The 19,551-nt window shown below is 36.5% G+C and overlaps 1 protein-coding gene across 2 annotated transcripts in view; it reads right to left on the reverse strand.

Annotated features, from left to right (window-relative positions):
• Positions 1-19,551, reverse strand: part of LOC111053754 (sortilin-related receptor) — an 81,330-nt gene that overhangs the window by 36,681 nt on the left and 25,098 nt on the right. The window contains exon 2 of one of the 2 annotated variants that reach the window (XM_039441097.1): positions 12,293-12,342. The gene's annotated coding sequence lies outside the window, so the exon portion shown is untranslated. Of the gene's footprint in view, positions 1-1,696; positions 2,212-12,292; positions 12,343-19,551 lie in introns of those variants that run through there. The other variant, XM_039441106.1, reaches the window with a different exon arrangement.

Consider the following 19,551-nt stretch of genomic DNA (forward strand, 5'->3'; position numbering starts at 1 on the left):
TTGATAATCCAAAAGGGAGAGAAATACTGTAGTATATTACCAATAGCGAAACCACTGACCGGAACTGCTTGAGTTGAATGAAATAGGTCATTGAAAAGGAGCTTCAAATGAGGATAAGGGTCAAGAAGATGCGAACCTTACCTTTTCCATCCGTATAGGTGCCGCACAGAAAGCTGCAGTCACGACCGAAAAATATCTTCCCAAGTTGGGATAGGTCACCAGTCACCACCCAACCCTACCAAAACAAGAGTCAACTTGACCGAAGATTTAGCGTGGAAGTAAATTGTTTTTAATTTATTCTATAGCATCAAACACAACAACATCAACCCATAGTCCATGTTATCTTACTTGTTTTGTGAAAGCTTTTACTCAGTTAATCGAGAACTGAAGGATTCTTGTGATTGATTTCCGTTTTTTGTTTCTCTACGAGTCTACGTGCTCTTCTTAAACTGACAACTGATGTTACTGACTTTTTATCAATCTAAAATGAAATGTGAATAATTCCAAACTATATCCGTTGTAAAAACTTTGAGAACAATATTAAAAAAGGAGGATAGGATGATGAATAATGTGGCCTTCCTAGAGCAATAATGAAGAAAACATGGAATCTACCTTCAATGCTCTCAAAGTTAGGCGTATGGCAAACTTGAAGTATAAGGATGTAAACTAAAGTTTTCCTAGCTTTTTTATTCTCTTATGAAGAATTTTTGGTTGTTTTTCAATGAATAGAAGTAGCAATCTGAACTTAGCTTAGAGTGATTTATTAAAACTTGGTGAATTCGAAGTTAACAAAGTTTACTCTCTACCGTCAGCGAATTTGTCGAATTCTGCAATTAACTTACTCCGCTATCGGATTGAAAATTCAGCCAAGAGAGAAACTGATGAGGCTGCTTGGGAATAGGAATTAACTAGAGGCCAGTCGTAATGAAATTCCGAGCACAAACTTCAATAATAGCAAATTTAGAGGTAAACTTTTTACCTGCACAATCATCAAATCACCTATTGATTTATTGCGAAACGAACTCCATTCTCAACTCTCTTGCTCAGATTTTTGTTTGCCACAAATAAGCTCACTGCTCTCAAAAGACCGCAGGCAATTAATTTATTCCCTGCGAACTTTGTATGCTCTCTTACTGCGGTTGGACGATTCAAATCCCCAATGGAAGAGATGGAGATTAACATTGTTTTTATTTAACCTGCCAATTGATAATATATATATACTCCTATTCTGAACTCATTAAATATATATTCATCAGCACAATGCATAATCTCTAAAATAGCCATGAACACTGATTATTACATGAAATAACTTCAAATAATTCAAATAAATAGCTTCAATAAACACTATATATTTCTGATTCACAATATTTTTCTAAACACAATATATTTCTGTTTCTAAAAACTATGCAGCCTAACTACAAGTAAACTATACCTTCTATCTGGAATACCTGGAATTCAATGAGAGACATATTCTGAGACTGAGGTTCCAAAGTCACAAACAACTAAGTTACCAAACGGCGATGTTTTTTTGCTATTTAGTTTATTAGTACTGAACAATTTAATTTCACGTGACTCTTTTGAAATATGTAATATTAAACAATTATAATTTTTTTTTCTTGAAACTCATAAAATTATGATTAATTTTTTTTTTTAATTCTTACATTAAATTCAAAATATGTGTAGCAATAGAACTTACGTTAATGACAGGTACGGCGAACGGTTGACGAAGGTCAGACATCGGCTGAGAGCAGAAGAGCAAATGCCGAGGAGGGAGTCAGGTCAGACATGGGAAGGCATAAGGCGATTTGGCCAATGAATTAACAGGAAGAAGAATGAGGAATATTGGAGGGGTCGGGGAAGTTCAAAAGAGCGGGAACTGGGAAGAAGGCAGTAGGTTTGAATGGTGGTTTGCGAGGCGGCTGCTTGCAAGGGATTTTTTTCGCGCATTAAGAAGTCTTGGATGCTGTAATGCGACTAAATGAGCGGACCGAATCCCGCCATTCAATCTAGCTACTCCACCCCTCCCACCACAACTCTCATCCAGCGTTTTACTAGGCATAGTAAACGATAGTAAAGCGTCCCGTCCCGTCCATTCATTGTCAACGGCAACACTGTTTGTGAATGAACGAGAAGTGAATGGGTGGATCAGGTGTGTTTCCTTCTTCGCCCTTGTTGATTTTCCGCTGTTGTGTGACTGCTACGCAGGAAATCCGGTCACAGACTGTGGACTGAATGTTAACTTTGTACTCGGGTACCTTGTCTCTCGACCCCCTCCTCCCCCCTCTCCACCAACATCTCATCCGTCAGTCAAACAACAGTCAAAAGTGTCAGTGAGCACACTCACACACCGACAAAATTGCTCACTAGTCCCTCCTCTGCGTTACCTACTCATTTTTCATGTTATCATTCAGGCTTCACTGAACACGGTTAACTGACATAATTTACCTAACAAATAATACTTCTTACAATTTTCGTGAGAGACTATTGATTATTATTTAAACCTGTTATAAATGATGAACATTGACGTGAATTGTTATACTAGGTTATGAAGAAAGAAGTAAACGAAATTGTTATTATTGGTATGGATTAAATTCAAGACCAGAACTAAACATCAGAAATGATAGAGGTGATGGAGGTAAAATGAAAGAAATTGTCAATTGAAAGGGTTGGTTAAATATTCACCAAGATAAATCCTGAGCTTATTGAGTTAACATCAAAGTCTAAAAACGTGAAGGTGCGCTTAACAAGTCATGTAGTAAAATCAAGCCTTACATTTATCATAAAACAAGTAAAGATCATGTTGAGTGTTGGTTGCATGATTAAAGTAGATTGGACTATGAATTAATGTTCTGTATATGAATATATTTTTCTTGATGAATCAATATCAATTACTTCACTATAATATTTGAAACGAATCATCGAATGAATTACATCTATGAGCATATTTTCACAGAAATAGATATTCTTATAAAATACGATTAGTAGGAAATTCAACAAATGCGAACTAGATTCAGATCAAGGCTTTATTTCAATTGTACCAGTCAATAAATAAATAGTAAATATGGATTCAATCAACAACTGTATATTTATTAAAGTATTATGAACCGGAAATCACGAGGTTATGAACAAAATCAAAGTTATCATAAAAATCAAAATCCATACTATAAAATAAAAAGTGAAGACTTTGACAATCTGGAAAAATCATTGTCACCAAAATGGTGTAAGAAATGATCGAAGCCAGCGGTCTGACGCGTTGTTCTCCACGGACTGATGGTCACATAGGAGCCACAGACTCACTCTAGACCCGTAATGACGGTCTGCCATGAACAACCCAGGCGGAAAAGATAGCTTCTTAGGACGAATCCTATCCATTGTCTTCTTAATCGGTCATTGGAAAAATCGTCACTCTTCAGTTGAGTTTTAGCTACAAAAACAAGAGACCTTCTTCTCATGGTAGGCGACCGCTTCCCTTCAAACTTCCTTTTCAACTCATCGAAATTTGGAACTCTGTTGTTTTGAGCGTCAAGTTGGATAATTTGATAGAAAAAGTGTGTTTTTGCAAGATTCCATCAGTGTTACGTAGATGACTAATATTGCGAGTGAGTAGCTAACCAAGATGTGCGAGTCATCAATCATCTCACTCGAATAGTATACTCATAATACTACTCTGAACCATTACTTTTTGGAAACGAAATTAAATAGGTTCAAAAAGTTATTATCATTCAAAGCTAATCCATGACGAAGTTATAATACATATAAATTACCAACAATTGATAATAGCCAACAACCAAGTTGCAAGAATGAGATGGCAAAAGAGGACAAGGTAGTTGAAGAAGGGAGAAGGGATACAGTTGAGAAGTTGTAGATTATTTGCTACCCTATAATTGAAGGCGGAGAAGGATAAGTGGAGGAAATTTCAATAGAATAATTCTGTGAAAAGATAGATTGATTTGTGCTAGATAGATGTATGATAGATGAATGCTCGAAGATGATTATTGGCAATCTTAAAACATTTTTTCCGAACTGTAGAATCTATAGGTATGATTCAAGGAAGTTAACTTGACATTTTAAAGCTTATCTCCATTGAACCAATAATGAAGAGTAAATAAGAGTGAATAGTAAATAATCGCTCTACTTCAATTTGATTTTCATGATTCTAACACTCCTATGAGTTGATAAATGATTTGGTGATTTGTTTCCGAATCCCACTTTGTGCCTGTAACTTCTTTTTCAGCTATCGATCAATCATTTTCTCACATTTATCACTGGGAACCAAATTGCAAATGGTATCACAAGTAATGATTAAGATTGGAATCCTCATCTTCGGGAGTGGAAGGGCAATAATGAAACTTTTTACTTCTTGTTGTGCCTGTTCGAATACCAACAGCGAGAAATTCTCATTATTATTTGGCCGGAGGAGTAGTCGGGTCAGAGCGGATAGAAAAATGATGAATTCAGCAGAGAAGATGAATTATTTCGCGCCACTCGTCCGGCCGGAAAGGAATTGCCTGCTCGGCACTCGGCACCCCGCGCACCCGGCACCACGCGCACCCGACGCAAGACGCAACGCAGATGTTCGACGCATGTTCTAACAGATAAACAAATAAATTACTCACGTGTTAGGAATGACAAGTCGAACGCATAAATCAATAGCCCTCCAATATTCGCTCGCGTGTCTTTCTACAGATTAATTTTCTTTTCCCTTCAATTTATGGTTGAGACGTCGATGTACCGTCTCCACTGACGTATTCTAATAAGCAAAGGCATCACATTTGCATTCGAAATATCGTTGCTTGTCTACACAATATTATGTATAAGGAACAGAAACATTGTTAAATCCGGAATATGGAATGATGTCATGTTCTTAAGCTTTTCTACTCAACAGTAATAAGATGAAACAATTATTGTATAATAATTAAAACGATACAATTGATTGATCGTGGATTGAATAAATAATAAACAAATGAGATTCATCAGGAGTGATAAATTCTATTTTACAACACCAAGAAGGGAGTAATTTTTTAAAAATTACTGTGAATTCACTTCTTAATCTGAAATTTGAAATCATATTCATCCAACTAAGCTTAACAGACTGCTTCCTTTAGGGGACTGATAATGAGGCTACAATTATTTCCTGAAATTGTTACATTCTACAAAATGAAGCGTATGCGTCTGTGAAGGAGTGGTAAACAACCATAGTTCTACAATCGTTGTCAATTGAATATGAAATAATAAGATCGATTATATGAATGGTTGTTAACAAAGAAACTACCAGCAAATATGAAGATAATGATTCTACGAGGATTATAAATAAATGAAACAACGGAATGCATTTTGAATTTTAAATGAATGCATTAATCAAAATGAATTCATTTCACATTTAAAATTGAAATTTAGTATTCTATTTTAATGTAATTGTGATGCACCACTGTACTATAAATTACGTACTTGAAAAACCATAATAATTATTGATAAATAGGAAAAGTTCAAAACTTTGTAGAAAGCCTTACTACATCACTATAACTACGTTCTCTTCCGTTTCAGGGTCAGCGATCATGGATGAATCAGTTCTTGAGGAAAAAGGAGTCTAGATAATCAGAGATATTTTACATTTTTTTTAGAAATCAAATGAGTTAAATGAGCACCAAAAATCATTTACTGCACCTCTTCATGAATTCTTTGATATCAATTATTGTCAATGAAGATAAACAATTGATTGAAACTAATCAAAACCATCGAATGACTGCAGTTGGACAATGGACAGTCATCCATCAGCTTCATCTAGACTAGAATGTTCAGTGCTCATGTAAGGGTTTCGAGTAAGAAGGAACACTTTAAGCAAGGCAAAGGTAGTTTGTTTCTAGTTTGATAGGGGGCGGGATAGGTTCGACAGTTTTTTAGTGGGCTATGGGCGAACACGGGCCGGGGCCTTCTCTCCTAGGCAACGGTACAACACACCGCACGAATCGATCAAACCCTTCTCGGTGAATAAATTATGACTGGTACTCAGTTGGTATCCGTTGCAGTCCGGCCGACCTGTCACCAATAACTTTTTGTCACGATTTAGGACCTCCCCTACCACTCCCCTCACCAGCACCACCCTAATCTGCTTATCAGCCGGATCACAGTGAAACGATCACTTTGACCTTGCCCAAGGCCTCCATCAAAAACAACCAACTATCTATCTATACTAACTGCTCAACGGTGCACCACCTCACACCACACTTCACTGAAGATGTTGCGTGGAAACTGATCAGCATCCGCCATCTGGGTATGCTCCTATATTTTTCGATGATATAATTCTAGTTCCTTCGAAAGGTATTTGAGGAATGGAATAGAATGAATCATATGAAAATAGAAAACATTCGATAAAATAATTTGTTAGAATACGAAGAGATGAATGCAGATGTTTGATTATGGAATATTAGTTGGATAATACTGGATTGAATGATAGTATGAATGAAGATTTTTCACAATTATTTATGCAAAAAAGTTTCTTAAGAAGTTTCCACAATAAAAAATAATGAATACAGAGTGAATGGTATGAGCCACAGACAAGTTTATGAGAAACTATAAAAGTGGAGAACAAAACACAATTGTTATTCCTATACTAATCAACATTCAATGATCATGCTTATTCTATGCTCATACTTAGTAATGATTAATTATTCAGAAATACTGTACTGTAGATTGTATAAATTATTTTCGCTAATAATAAATAAACTTTAGAATTTTCAAAACTTTGTTCTCGGACATTTCATCAAGATTACAAGTTGTGGACTTGAACGCTCAGTATTCCTTATAAGAAACAGAAGAATTTTCATTTCTATGTAGGAGTTGAATGGGTAGTCCACCATAAATTGAATTAGAATGCAAGAACAGAAGAGCCTCAACTACAAATTCCTCGGATTGAATTACAACTACCGTAAACATTTAGTAAGAGAAGAAGCACTTGAAAACGTATCTTGTATTTCTATTCTATTGTTAGATGAATTGGTAATTTCAGTGAGGACTGACTAATCCGTTAGGGGTAACAACCCTTTGGCATTAATTCCTTTAAAATGAGCAATTTGACCTGGTGACATGTTGCAGTGACTTGGTGACGACAAAGGGTGTCTCCTGTCACCTGACACTTCCTCCATATCCCAGACCACACGCTTAGCTAAGCTGTACGTTGGCTGGCAGGAATTGCTCGGGTTTCCACTTCCTGCAGCAGAGTTGGCGAGCACCGAGCACCCTTCATCACTCACTCGACGCGACGAGGAGCGTGACCACACAAAAAACGCTCACCTTCAATTTCGGGTTCTAACGAATACAAAAAACGATATCCCTCTTCACTCATTCTCTTGAAAAAACCCTGGTAATCAATCCATCTTGAGGGATGTTTCTAGTCTTAGCATCTGCTTGATACCAGGTGACTCACGTTCTCAATAATGAATCTCAGTATTATTTATCTCTGAAGGGTGCGTTTGGTGTTTTACGCAATTCTCTTTATAAAATATTGCAAAATGAATGAGTAACTTTTCCAAGAGTTTAATTGAACCCTCTACTTATTCTACTCATAAACCTCCAATATGCAACTTTTCAATCTAGAATCTAACTCACTAACTGGTTTATCATAAGTTTTTCCCCTACAGAATAATTGAAATTACAATAGTGTATTTGAGTGAATAAGACCTATATATAAGGAATAATTTAGATGAAGACTCGTTAGCTTCAAGGGTTCCAGAACCTATTTTAATAAATTAATAAAAGGAGTAGAGCCATGGTTGGAATTATATTGTAATTTCAAGTGGATAACAAGCTTCCATCAGAATCCCAGTTATAGCTCAAGATGAATATCAAACACTAGTCCACGAACGGGACACGCATGTTGTGTCTTGGAAAATAATTACGTTAGGAACCGGAATGGGCCGCTGACTCTATTTAAATTTTCCAACGGTGACGAAATACAAGATCAGATAGAACAAACAGTCTGACGGTAGGAAGATGATGGGTCAAAATTATACAGGTAGCGGATTTGTTTATTTATTACTTGGTGATGGAGAATGAGGTGAAGAAGAACGAGAAGAGTAAGAAGTCATGATGAAACAGTTGGAGGAGGAACGAGAAAAGGAGGAACTAGTAAAGCAGGAGATGTGACGAGTTCGGGTCTCAAAGTGGACTCTTCGTCCATTTAATCTCACGACCGTTGAAAGCGATCGCCCCAACACCCGACTCCTTCGGACCCTCGTTTTCGTCCCGCTGAAAACCAGTTCTCTGTTCTCAAGAGCCAACAAGAATTCAAATTTGTTTCTCAAACAAAATTATCAAACCCCGTGCCTACTCAAATAGAAGAGGAATCCACTTCAATAAAGATTATCTGATAGGAGAGAATAGATAAAAACTCGATTTGAATATTTAAAATATGATTGGAAGCGCAGGAGCTGATAATAAACAGCATCCAAGCCAAGATTTTAAAGTCTATAATGGAGATACTGTAGAATTTTCAAGCCATAACGTGTTCCCACTTTAGATAGTAACGAAGATTCGAGGTTCAAAAATACTTTGAAAACATGTTTGTAGCTCAGAAGACTTTGATGATATTAATGAAACGATGTGTGAAAAATTCAAATGTAATTAAAGTTGCATTATATTGTGTCCATATACTTCAGAATCAATAAATATTTAATAAGAATGAAACGTTATGTAAAATACCCTACTCACTACAATGAAATTCCATAAGGTATCAATTTTCCGTCCTTTTGATTTAATCCCCCCGACGTTGATGATAACATAATTTAATCAATACGCTTGATAAAATTTTCTGTGATTGGATGATAGAAAATGGAGAAATTTACTACTTTGTCTCATAGTTATAATGTACTTAATAGAGTGTTCCTCCCAATACATGTGTATTTGAATTTTATGTTATTGATACGAGAAAAGTCAAGTACTTAACTACAAGTACTTAACTACTTAGTTACTCTCTTAACGAGAGGCTTGACTCCTCTCGTGTCAATGATATAAATTTCAAATACACATGAATTGGGAGAAACACTCTATAAAATACATAATAACAGATGAAACAAATTAGTAAATTTCTCCAATTTCTATCATTTAATCACATAATATTTTATGAAGCGTATCAACTATAAGGGACATACTTCTACGATATCGCAACGATTTGTTGTAACGTATACCTCATCAAATAGTATATTATCGTCTACTTATGAAAAAATAGCTATTGTAATCCCTCATTAAACTAAAATTAACGTGACAGTGTATGCAGCAGCACAGAATCGATTAAAGGATCAAATTGGAGCACAGGATCAAATGACAGTGTTGTCCAAAAAAAAATTTGACGCAAAATGTGGAAACTGTCCAGATGAGGATGAGTAACTGGCAGACACACAAAACCTAAAATCATGTAAACTGTTCTCTTCCGTAGAAACATTGACGGAGTAGAGTGGAGAAGAGTGTTGCAGTGTTGTACAGCCTACGCTGCGGGCGGCTAATTCAATTTCACCAGCAGCTAGATGAGGCAGCCATCGTCCGCCTTCAAATCAAATTATTTCGTTTCGAAAACGCTGTACGAAAAACTCCATTTTTCATATTCTCTCTCGCACACTGGACTGGAGAGCAATTCAAAGCCTGAATCATTAACTGCTTGAGGGCTGTCGGTGAAGTCAAATATCACTGTCAAATGTTCGCGCTTGATACGCCAATTTAGCAAGCTCGTTTGCCACAATATTGCCAACTTGCAGTACATGTCAAGAGCTTAGTTGATTATGATTTCACTGAATGTGGACGCAAAAGATGGAATTCAAATATCCATCTCCTGTGTGTATTCATGGTGTTTGGAATATTACGGTTCAGACGAGTTTCCCGAGGGAAATCATTCCAGCAACTCTGTTTCAAGGATAAACTCACAAAACAGATCCTTCAAATTAAAAAAAGTTAAGTTCAATGTTCTTGTTAGTGTATTTGCGGTTTTGGAAATGCTTGAAATTAAAAATCAGAGGTGAAATGAATGATGGATGATCCACCTTTATTATAATTGTTTTGGGAAAATTTATTATAAAATCCATCATTGAACTGTATTTGGTTCCGTATGGAATCGCATCAATTTTATAAATTTAAATCAAATTTATTTATTTGATCAGAATCATTTTTTTAAACGAGATTGTAAGAGAAGGTAATTGAAATTTTTGTATTATAATAATTTCTCTGGATGTTCAACGACACATCCAGAGAAGTTTATTCATAAATTCAGGATCATTATTTATTATTTTCTCATACATTTCCAATAATATAACAATATTCAAAGTTTGAAAATGATACCTAAATAATACCTTATAAATAATAAATATATTCCATATTCAATTTAAGCAAAGTAAATGCGATTTCTAAGGATTGCGAATACAGCTTCACAATTATTCACTTTCTTTAATCTTTTAGAGCTCTAAATCATTTCGTGCAAGTTATTTTCATTTGATGTAGCTGTAATAGATTCATGATAAGTTTTGACAAAATAGAAAGATTGAATCTACTAGCTTCAAAAACTTTAACTGACAAAATAGGATAAAGATGGAGTACAGTAATTTGAGTATATTACCATCGAGTTAACATCCCGATACATATCATTGTAGTGGGGTATCATAATTAGGATTAAGTTTATTATTAGCAACTTCTTTTGTATGAATATTATAATAATTATGTATATGTTTTTTAAATAAACTCCCATGGTTGCAATTCATTGGCAATCAGAGAAATTATCAGTTACACGACAGAGTGCCTTATTTATTCAGTTATACTGTAGGGCCTGCATTGCCATCCAGGCTTATGGCAATTCTATAATAATTATTGTGAGGATGTCCACGAGCGTGTCAGTTAAGCAAACAATGAACCTGCAGCCAGAATGTTCACGACTACCTCCGCTCAAGTTGAAAGGAGTGTTTTGATTTTTATCAGGAAAAGACTGGAATGCTGGAAGCTGGTTTGATTATGAAGGAGAGAAGAAGAGTGGTTAACAACGCGAGTTGTTGATTGTTGTGGACAGTGGAGATGATAACTTTGTGGAGAGAAGAGGAGATTGGGTGGGAGATAGCTTGAAGGTGGTGGCGTAGATGAGGTGGAGTGGAATGAGATGGAAATATGAATAACATGGAGCAGTAAGAAGAGATGGAGAGAATAAGGAGTGGGGGGAGGAGAAGGAGAAAAAGAAAAAAGAAGAGGGAGAAGTAAAGAATATGGGAAAGTAGAAGAGGGAAGAATGAAGATAAGGAGGAAGATTAAGAGACAAAGCAAACTGGAAGAAGGAGGAAAAAAATATATATATGATTGGGGAAAATTGAAAATCGAGATTTTCCACTAGATAGATAGATAAATGCCTTCCCTACAAAGGGAAAAGTGAGATAAAAAGGAATAGGATGAAAAAGATAAAGAAAAAGGGAAGACAGTGAACAGAGAAGAATAGCTAGAAGGGAAAATGAGATTGATCATCTAAAAGTAGAAAACGTAGAAAATAAAAAGGAATGGAATGATTTTTTATGACTTGATGGAGGTTGGACAGTAATGTTCACTGTAACACGTGAAGGAATAAAACATAGGATATTAAGGAAAAGGAAATATTATGAGAGAATAGAACTAAGAAGAAGAAGATGAAAGAAGAAGAAGAAGAAGAAGAAGAAGAAGAAGAAGAAGAAGAAGAAGAAGAAGAAGAAGAAGAAGAAGAAGAAGAAGAAGAAGAAGAAGAAGAAGAGAAGAAGAAGAAGAAGAAGAAGAGAAGAAGAAGAAGAAGAAGAAGAAGAAGAAGAAGAGAAGAAGAAGAAGAGAGAAGAAGAAGAAGAAGAAGAAGAGTTGACAGAGTAGGCAGAGAAGAAAAGGAGTAGAAGTAGGGAAGAATGAGAAGGAAAAGAGCGGTTGGGTATGATCGGAGACGAACGAGTAGACCAAGGACCAGAGAGGGACGTTGCGTTGCCTGTTGGAAGCTGCGGCTGCATGTTGTGTATTCCTTGGGGGCAGTGGCAGAGTGATCCGTGGCTCCGGCGCGGCAATGCAGCGTGTAGTGGCAGTGGCCCAATGTAGCCCAGTGCAGCCCACAGGCAAACAAGCCAACAATCGACCGCAACTGCAACCCCCTCCCCCAACCATACCTGTACCCACCCACCGTAACGCCAAAACCAACCAACCGCTCAACAAAAACCAGCAAGACAAGCCCCCGAGTCTCCTACTCTGTACCCCTGTACACAACCACTACCATCAGGCCAAAACTTTCAGTGTGAAGATGAGTTTGTAATGCACGACTTACCTGGCAATTAATCTAAATCGTGGCCGCCACTTTTCTGCTCTTTGTTTAACCTGCGAAAAAACAAGATGCGATTCAATGAATAGAAAGATACAACATAGTGATAACAATAAAATGTTGGTTGAACTATATTAGGGTGGGAAAATGTCTAGTTGTTCTATGTTGTTGCTATGTCTAAACATTTGCATTTTTTTCGATCTTAGATCTGATTATTCTACACGAATCAAGTGACGTTCAACAGAACTTTATCCAGAATAAAAAAGATTCTCATTGTTAAATAAATCCTGCTCGAACAACAATTCATTCCATAATGGAATTGAATGAAATGATTGATTGATTAATATTATCACTGAACAAGAAAATTGCTCACTACCACCAAAATGTTGGGAAAGATTCATTTATTAGAGAAGATCATAATGATGAAATGCACTATCGGGATCAACTGATCTTATAAATCATTTTTTGTGTAGTTGGGAAGTTGATATTGTGGTAATCATTTTTGACAATTTCTTAGTCTTTTTCATTTAATATTATTAATCATTATCTCACAAACTAATTGGTTTCTTCTTTAGTCCCACTTGAGCATTTTTAGGGTACGATTACGTAGATTCCAGCTTGCTAGCGTTATATCTATAAATATATTATATCTATATCAAGACTCCAAATGTTTGAGTGGTGTTTAGTGGCATCGATCTTCACGGCGACTGTTCGCACCTACTCGTTCTGGTCGCATCTTTACTCAAGCTTGTCAAGCTATTTAGTTCTTCCGGATCAAGAATCCAATAATGAACCCATAAACATGAACTCAAAAAATTTTCGAAATTTGAACCTATAAACATAAACTCGAAAAAATTTCGAAATTTGAACCTATAAACATCAACTTCATTCAAGACACAGAAGAGTATATCGCGCCAAATGTAGAGCATAATGCTGGAACAATTTCAGGACTAAGCTCTGAAGTGGGGAAATTTCAAAGAAATGTGAATGAAATGAATAAGGCCCTTTCGAAATTCGGACAGGTCTGCTCTGTATGAGATTACTGCACGCCTCTTCTGGGTCTGGCGGGCGAATCAAAATGATTAATCAAAGAGATAAATGTAGGATGATCCGCGACGGTAGTGTTGTCTCTCTTCCTCCCTCGTGTTTTATGAAGGAAGTGGAGACCTATATGTGAGCTGGCGGGAAGTGGGGGAGGGATGTCACTCAGGTAGATGCGGTTGGGGCGGATGGAGAAAGGGGTAAGAATGGAGGCAGTGAGTAAGCACCCATGAAAAAGACAATTCCACCCTTCAGCTTCTTTTCCCGAGAGCTGAATAAATCCGGTGATATGGCCTGCCCGGTGTCGCACAAGCCGGAAGTAGATAGGACAGGCTCGACTAGTTCCGTATAAACAGTGCTTAGCCTAGCGGAACAACAAAATCACTCGGCGTCCTACCACGTCCGTCCCTTCCAGCCTCCACCTTCCACCTGGCTCTACCTGGATGCTGCCTGCCGTCTTGGGCCCGACCCGACTGGCACGTCTCTCGTAAATCATGAGCGGGCTCCGGGCTCCGGACGGCACTGTGTGCCGTACTGGTTCTGTTGCCGAGTGTGCACACAGATCACTACTAAGAGCAGCTAGCAGCTCTTCACTTGTCTCGCACCGAGAGAACAAACAATACACAAACGCCACTCCCTTCACTGGCAGACAACTTTATCTGGTAATTTGCAAGTGTAATCTGTTAATCGATCTATTATCTCCAACATGCTATGCATGCTCAAGAGAAGTAGACGGGATGAAGCACAATATTAGTTTATGTTATGCGAAACGAACAAATCAATGCTAGAGTTCTAAATGGGTGTCAAGAGTAGACTCCTGTTCGTCTTATATAATTATCTTTGAAAAATGTGAAGAGTTCTACAGAAAATGACTCTTTGAGAGTTTAGAAAGTGTTATAATTTATTTCATGAATTCAATATTCTTCGAGTTTCAAATTCAATTTGCACATCCTATTCCATTTATATGTTAAAAGCGAACGATCAATCTATCATAATATTGTCGATTGTTGACAGAAGAAACACGATAATGACAATCAATCATGACACAAGACATCAGTCAAATTGAAAAATGAGAACAGTGCAATGTATGACATGAAAGTGTAAATCAATCAGAAAAAGGGTGGCCATTCATTCATCAACATGTCAATCAATCACTTCTCCCCTGATAACTGATTAGCAAAATACATTTTAAATCAATTTTTCTGTCTCATTTACACTGGAAATCTGTGTTTGGTTGCATAAACAGAGTAGGCCTTCTGTTTGGTTACTTTTTGTATTCCAAAAGTTCAACAAATTTGTTTGGATTCTATAAAATATTATATCATACAATTGGTTTCAAAATAATATGGATGACAATATTTAGTCTAATCAATCCCATAGAATATTATCAATTTGTAAAATTTTTCTTGAATGAAATTTCATTAACGTTTTGACATGGACAATGAAACCTGAATCAAGCAATGAGATAATATAAGCAAGGAAATGTACTATAGGAAGAATACTAGTGGTTGAAAGCAGAAAAACGGTTCGATGCTTGTATTTGTATAGGATTTGTTTAAAGTTACGAATTACAAGTACAGTATTCCACAAGTTTGGTATTTAAATAGTTAGTATTGGAAGGTGCAGGAAGCAATGGAATTGCTGCTCATTACTCTTTAGATGATTGAAACTGATGATTTAAAGTTGTTCGTTGTTTTATTATTAGCTGATAGCCTACAGTATTGAACAGTCTATTTCTCAATAGCTTGAAAATACAAGAATATTTAATATATGAAATATGCAAACATAATAGAACTTGTCAACTAACACTACATTTTGCAAGCATACCAGTATTTACTTGAGTGCAAAATTATTATTTCCTACATTATTGTTAGGTTAGTTTTCTCAATCAAATAAATCGTAGATCAAACACAGATAGTACTTGCCTTATTATAATAATATGATGTTATAAAATGTAATATTGAAGAATGTTAAGTGACACATAACCTAGCTACATTTGGACTGTTGTATTAGAATTAGAATTGGAACCGTTTTGGGCGTATAAGCCTGTGGTACTTTTCTGTAAGTTGTCTAATTCTCATTGATTGAATAAATAAATAAATAAAAATGTTATAATGCATCATTCAATTTCAATTCATGATTTTGTGCATTCAGAGAAAATGCTGATTAATTAATTTGGTAATGTTTGACATACTATAGGGAAGTACAGTACTGTATTTGAACCAGGAGTAGTCGACTACTTTACCATTTAATGTAGTCGATATTGATCGAGCAAAGTTTGTTTGCAGTTAGCAGTGATGCAACTATGCTAGCAATTACCTTTGAGCAGTTGTCGGTCCGAGCTCGGACGTGCATTAATGACGATTTCGGATTTCCGCTCGCCTATTATATTGAGACTCATAACGAGGTACATCATTACACTAGGATGCCATGTGCCCATGTAATTGACCAAGACCGCTTCAAAATAGACACTGGTGGCAAACAAGGCATGCAGCACTACGTTGGCTGGGCTCTGAGTGGACAGCAGGACCACTGTGCGTGACTATTCAACCGAAAGCATCAATGCCGAATATTGTCTGACGGAATACCATTAAATTGGTGAGTAACACAAGTCATATTGACTGAATCCAAACACCATAACCTGATAGGTTTTTGGAATTGGATAGTTGAATTTGAATATGCAGATGATATTTCCCTGTTGATATTCGCTTGTTAATCACTCGCCTATAAATAATAACCCATGTTTTCATGAGAACTTTCTCATTGTATAGCTATGCTCAACATGGAAGCAGATTCCTGAAGCATTGGAATCATTGTATCAAACTATTGAACTCCTCTCAATTATACTAGATTCACTTCTCTAGGTCTGAAGTTCCTCTTATTATCTTTTCACACTTTTCAAAAACAAATAGAGGAAGGAGGTAATCTTCATTTATTCATTCAACCGGAAATTGACATAGCAGAAGTCAATTGTGGAACAGGAAACTTCAAAAATTGGTTTACAGTAATGTAAATAATTGTAGCTAGTTTTGCTATCTTGAAATCAAATTTCTACTTAAAGACTGTTTTTCTTGGTTCATGAACGAATATCAAGCTTGAAAATAAGTGAAGAGGAATTCATGATAAAACATCAAGTAAAATAGTCTAAACTTATCCTTTACCATTCCCTACTAAAATAAAAATTACATGAACAGAATTATAAAATTCGTAATTGCCTGGGTGATAATGCGAGAGGTAGCGAAACAAGATGTTGATTTTTTGGGGAACCACCACTGTTGCATGACTGCTAAATTCTAACGCGAGTGCAGGAATTATGCGTGCGGTGGAAATAAATTTCAAAGTAAATGAATACTTTAGTGCGGAAGAACATGTGGACGAATTTAGTGTGAAAATATATCACGCGTTTACGATGCGTACGTGCATTGCTGACTTTATTGTGTGAGAAGAAAACTAAGTGCGTGAGAGAGAAGAGAAGAAACAGCGAGAGAGCAAGAGTGATGCGGTGTGTAAGAGAATGAAGGGGAAGCAGAGGGAGTACCGTTACTACACTCTGCTCTGGAAAGGGGATGATATGAGCTGCACGGAAATAGTACATGCGAGAAAAACTACTCACTGCTCATTGAGGAAAGAGGGAGAAAGAGTGAGTGAGAGTGAGAGAGAGACTGGATCATAATGGTGGAGAGGAAAAGTGTGTGATGAAAGAGTGAGAGCGAGAAAGAAAAAAATAGCATAGCCTCTAATGCTTTTTCGTGCACGGCACTATGCTGTCTGAGTCCTCACACACCAAACAACCAAAACTCAGTACACCTCTGTGAACTGCGAATAAGCTACTGCGGAACTTATAGGTAGGCCTAGGCTCATAACCACAGGTAATTTCCCAGCGCGATCCCCATACAAAAGAAATCCGCTTATATGCGTTCGACGTTACGGAGAAAATGAGATGGAGCTACAGAGAGTATAAGAGCTGAGGAGAGAGACTAGTGTTTGAAAATACCGTGAAACTATTCATCTGCAACGGTGTAATCTGATTGGCGAGGTGGCATGATAAATACTGTGAAAATTATAAAAACCAGAAAAAACTTTTTTGTGTGAAGAGTCTACCAAAAAGTATTTTTTTTTCATTATATTGATGAACTGATATACTATAACTATCATTATTTTGCACTTTCTACTACAATGGTGTAGTTAGCCTTATTCAATTGGTGAATGTAATTGGCAAATTGTACTGTATTCAATCATATATATTGTATACATGTTTTCTTTTACTCTTACCTAATATCAAATTATAACAGTTTTTATACTTACAAGGAAAGCAAAAAATAGAGAAAGGAATATTAAATAATATATATGATGTAAGAAGAAGTAACAAAGACAGTGGAAGGGATCGAAAGTCCAGTCAGAAATTTTCAAGTAATAGGAGCTTCCAACTTTATTCTTGTGGAATGTGGAGAGGAAATTTTGTTGAGTAGGCGGATGATATGCTATCATAAACTCCAAAGTAAGCGAATATACAAAAAAATGAATTAATTCATGATGATAATGAATAGTCTAGTCTATCTAATTCAAAGTCTTCAGCTCAGAGAGAGCTGAACATTATCTAAAGTACGAGTATGAACGTCATTGAACGCATGCATTTGCCCACTAAATGCATGCTAAAACGCTTTCTGTAGAATTATTACCTTCCCATTCAAAGCTTTTAGATTAGATGCTTCCGGGACTTCGAAATCTAGGCTCTCATTTCTATTATCCTGCTATCTGGATTCGAGAGTAAGCTCCAACAATGTGTCCCACGAAATAATGCATAAGTACATTCGGTTGTGTTGTTATGCATGGGTTGAGGGAATAGTGGATATGGGAGAGGAAACGCATATGCTTTGAACACCTGCTTTGTGTAGCGAATGGAAGGAGAGACGTCTACTTCTCCAGCCAAGCGTAGTGCTACTTTGGCGAATGCATTGTTTCGGTGAACTTGTAGTTACATATGTAGTGTATGTGCATGCATGAGCCAGTTGCGTTTCAGTATTGATCTAGCTGTTTATTTTTCAGTCGCACCCAGGTGCACTCTTCACAATAGTGTTGCGTTTAGACTAGTCGATAATCGACAAACCAACTTCAAGCAAAAGCTTTCGAAGAAAGTTCCTATGGAGGGAGAGCTAGGAGCTTGGAGCATTTATAGAATCACCGAACTATTTATTCAATAAACATGAGAGACCAAGTATATTCTTAGTTGATCATCAGAGTAGCCTAATAATAATGATATTTTGAAGATATTTGAAGCTATATTAAAAGCTATTTGAGAAGATTTTCAATCATCAGTACACTAATTTTTTGCAGGTGGAATCTTATGTATATCGAACATGGTTGATGTCATGTTTAGATATTTTACAGTTTGTAGAACTATTATTAACAATTAAAAGTCAAAATAATGACAGCAATGGAATAAACTCTCACACGTTACAACGCTCTAAGAAAATCATCTCATTGCAGTTCAATTTCTAGATATTACAGAGAATTTATTAGTTGAAAATTCAGTGATTAACATTAACATGAATTGGATTGTTTCTTGGATGTGTGTCATTGTTCCATTTGTCTTGTTATATCAATTTCATCAGCATTTTATAAAGCGTTCTTTTTAATATTGTTTCTTGAGAATGTTTTTTAAATTCGAATGACAGTAAAAAAATTATAGAAATGCTGTCAACCACAATATTGTTTGTGGATGAAGAACTGGCAAAATATTATTCAACAAGTTCCCTTCTACAATGGTTGCTCTCAATTATTAGCATACAAAACACTTATGAATACCTCCGTTAATAAATCTCTGGTGTAGGAGCAGCCATAACTAAGTTCTGTTTATTTTCCAAAGACATCTCAAGTTCATGCGCGCATGGCGATTAGGACATTGCTCCTTGGGCAAAGAAGGTTACATAAATCAATTCCGGTGAGCTAAGAATAATTCATATTCGGTTCTCGTAGGCAGCAAGTAATAGAGGCGATAATTATGTTAGGCTGTAATAGCCGTCTTGAAAACGAGCAGAGTCAATAGAAACAAATTATCCGGCTGAGTTGGAAGAGGCGTTGACGGTTGGAGATGGAAGATGGTGGTTGTTATGAGCCTGAGGAGTAGAACCAACCTGGACCAAGTGGAGAGCAGGGCCTGAGATCCACGTGTGTACAGCTGGGCACTTCACTCAAGATTGCAGGGGCTGGTCTCACTCACAAAG

The sequence above is a fragment of the Nilaparvata lugens genome, chromosome 1 (assembly GCF_014356525.2).
Source record: "Nilaparvata lugens isolate BPH chromosome 1, ASM1435652v1, whole genome shotgun sequence".
Classification (NCBI taxonomy): Eukaryota; Metazoa; Arthropoda; class Insecta; order Hemiptera; family Delphacidae; genus Nilaparvata; species Nilaparvata lugens.